This window comes from Mesocricetus auratus, unplaced genomic scaffold (assembly GCF_017639785.1).
Source record: "Mesocricetus auratus isolate SY011 unplaced genomic scaffold, BCM_Maur_2.0 Super-Scaffold_100033, whole genome shotgun sequence".
Taxonomy (NCBI): Eukaryota; Metazoa; Chordata; class Mammalia; order Rodentia; family Cricetidae; genus Mesocricetus; species Mesocricetus auratus.
In genome coordinates, this window is record NW_024429213.1 from 4,068,590 (window position 1) to 4,072,595 (window position 4,006).

Genomic DNA, 4,006 nt, shown 5'->3' on the forward strand with positions numbered 1-4,006 from the left:
GCCAGCATGGGACTGATCCAGACCCCCTGAGTGTGAGAGTCAGTGAGGAGGCCTGGGCAACCTATGGGACCCTGAGCTGTGGATCAGTGTCTATCCCTGGAACACAGTCATCGTGTGCCCATAGCACAAAGAGGGATGCTCTCTCAGCTGGACTCTTAGGAGAGTGCCTGGACCCTACCCTGAGTGAAATGACAAACTCTCGATATCCCCTATGTGGAAGGAATTGGCAATAGGGTGGGAGACTGGGGGGATGGGGGTGTGGGAGGAGGGGAGGGAGAGGGAACTGGGATGACATGTAAAACAAGCTATTTAAAATTAAAATAAAAAAAAATTTAAAAACCTCTAAACTTTTGAAGTCTTGAAATAACAACAGCATAGAAAGGGAAAGAAATCTGAAATATTTTTCATTTTTAAATGTATCCTAAGTCACTTTCTTACACCTTAACAGATTGCATCTACACACCTTAAGATACTTTCTTAGACCTTTATAACTTGCATTTCCATAACTTAAACACTTTTTAAACCCTTATAACTTACTTAAGCTTTCCTTTCCTCAGACCTTACATAAACTTGACATGTTTTTCTATCCAGTCATTTGCCATGAGACATAGGTGGTTGATTACTGAGAGCAGTCATTGTAAATGGGTTCCTTTCAATAAAGGAATAGTAAAAAGTTACATTGAAACCTGGTTTGTGAGTTTACCTCTTTTTAGTAATAACTCTAGGAAAGTAAGATCTGAGGCCTGAGCATAGCAGGTGAAGCCATGGTTGCTGCTGTTAAACTGACAAAGCTATCATTAGCCTAGTTATCAATGCTATCAGAGATCTGATAAGGGTAAATTTCCCCTGAATAAGCAGGAAGTACAGACCAAGCAGCTCCAAAATCTACTAAAAATGACAAAGACTTACTTGCTACATGGACAGTCACCCCAGGTTTTTCCAGGGGGCATCTTGATTTCTTAGGGGCAGAAGTCCCAGGGCAGCATCATTCATCAACCACTTGATTCACAAGATCCAACAGACTTTTCTGTGGAGTAGGAACTTAGAGGACCAGCTTACCTTGTCTAGGCCAAGCAGGGCAACAATCAACTCCCCAGTGCCCTGCTTGTCCACCGTTTGGACAGGGTCCTGGAAATGGATTTTGTGAAGAGCAGGTTTTCCCCCAGTGGTCAGCCTTGCTATGTTAAAAGCAAATTCCAGATGGTGATCTTTTTGTACCCATGTCATCTTCTTTGGAGACTTTCGGGTCACTGTCTGTCATAAGCTTTTTCCATTAAACATTTTAAATGCCATATTCAGCAGATTTATGAAAACTTCTGAGGACCATTGTTTATTAAGCATATCTAAACTAAGCAAACTTTGCTTGTTTCCAGTTACTTGTTTTAGGCTTAATATTGAAAATATATACTAGAGTCTTAGTCCTGTAATTAATTACGTTAGTATTAAGCACAGCTACAAGTATAGTTCTAAACACATTAAGGAATTTGATCATTTAAGGTCATTATCTTTAACACTTTACAATAAGTTAGTAGCTTTTGTAAGATTATGATTTTATAGCTTTATCCCTGTTAAGACTGAGACTTAAAAATTTGAGATGAAGATCTATTAGCATCAAAATAAACAATAAATGTCATAAACTTTAGCCCATAGAGAGACTGGGAAATTTTTTTGCATGACTCAGTTTATCCAAAAAGTTAAAGCTTAACAAGGTAAGCAAAGACAAAGAAGCTATGTGGTGATATATTATTTATGATTTATTAAAGCTTGCCTGAGGGAGGATTCAGAAAGCAAAGTCAGCCAGCCACCAGCCATAGAAACCAGGCACACACCTTTAATCCCAGCTGCCAAAAGCTAGGAAGTAGTGGTACACAACCTTAACCCAAGGACTCAGGATTAAAAGGTAGACTGATCTCTTTGAGTTAAAGGTCACCCAAAGATACATGAGATTGAATCAGTCTAAAAAAGTAACAGATCCCACGCCTTTAATCCCAGGACTAGCAGGGTATAAAAGATAGGAGCAGGGTCTTCAGTATTGAGTAGGAGGCATTCATTCCCCAGCCACACTGAAGATAGGAGCGTTTATTCTCCAGCCACATTGAGGATTCTCCAGCCACACTGAGAAGAGGCAGTATGATCAGCCCATTCAGCCTGAGGTAGTGATAAGAGCTAATGGCCTGCTACTTTGCTTTTTCTGCTCCTCAGCTTGAAGTTTGAACCCCAATATCAGTCTCTGGGTCTTTTATTTATCTGTGTTGCAAAGCTAGACTAATATTACTGTGAAGCTTAGGAATTTATAAATCTTATTTATCAATCATATGTTGCTATTTATCTAAATTTTCTAACATCTTGCTGTTGAACAGTTAGCAATGACATAAGTAGTTAGATATACAGCTTAAATTAGCTTTTATTAGTCTGAGTAGACCTTTATAACCTTAAATTTTTATCATCATATACAGTATATTCTAAACCAGAGTTGAATCACATATATAGTATGTTGTAGCAAATATAACCTTAAATTTTTATCATAGAAAAATCCATACTAATCCAAAACATTTTTGGAAACTTGTTATTCCCTTAGTCTAAAAAAATATACAATTGTTGTGGAATATTCCTTTACACTGGTGTGAAGATGTATCACTGTGATTGGTTTAATAAAGAGCTAAATGGCCAATAGCTAGGCAGGAAGAGGTTAGGCAGGACTTCTGGGGCCAGAGAGGTCTTGGGGAAGAAGAAAGGTGGGTTGCCAGCCAGATGCAGAGGGAAAAAGACATACAGGCAGAGAGGTAAAAGCCACAAGGCATGTGGAAGCATGCAGATGAATAGAAATGGGTTCATTTAAGTTAGAAGAGCTAGTTAGAAACAAGCCTAGGCTATAGGCTGAACTTTCATAATTAATAATAAGTCTCTGTGTAATTTTTGTACGAAGAAAAATCAAGCTGCATACAATGATAAACAAAGCACACATTAGGACTAAGAAGTTTAAATCCATTTTCTTCTTCATCATCTGTGTTGTGATGTTCATCCTATTGTAGTTTGCAATTGATGTTCTGTGCTACATGATCATCCCAAGACAGTGTCTAAAGCACATGGCATGGACTTTTTAACCTTAGTAAAGATGGCTGCCAGACACATGGCTGATAACATCTTGATGAGGTCATTGGCCAAGATGGAGGAGAGCCACATGGTTGCTGTTTAAAACATGCTTTCCTAGTAAATCAATTTTTTAATGAGAGTTGATCAAAGTTATATACACATATATAAACAGAGGTGAATCCAAGTTACATATACACATAAACACACATACAGAGTTAGTCTAAGTTGTATACACATACACACTGAGTTGAAACCAAGTTACATACACATACATATATAATGGAATCCAAGTTTTATACACACACAAATTTATAAACACATATGCGCACAGACTTGGATTCAAGTTACACACACACACACACGCACACATACATATACATATACATATATATATATATATATCCTAAACAAGAGTTGAGTCATATATAACGTGTTGCAGTAAATTAAGTGTCACCCACATTCAAGGTGAATCTTGATTCTTCAGTTACACCTCTGAGAAAACTTTCAATGACCCAGAGGTATGGGGTCTGAGTGTTTCCAAACCCAGACAAATTAACATGAAACATTAATCATAATAATAGCTAAGTAAAGTATGAACTTGTACTTAGATCAAAAATAATAAATTTATTTATTTGTTTGTTTAAATTAAGCATTTGAAAGCTGGAGAGATGGTTCAGTAGTTTAGAACACTTCTTGCTCTCCCAGAGGACCCAAGTTTGATTCCCAGCACCCATTCAAGCAGCTCATGACTGCCTGCAACGCCTCCCCCAGGGAAATCTGATACTTTCTTTTGGCCTCTTTTGGAACTTATACACTTGTAACAAAAACACATAAATAAAATAAACCTTTTTCTTAAAGAAAGAATGGTATTTTTGAGACAATGTCTCTCACTCAAAGATCAAATTGACCTCAA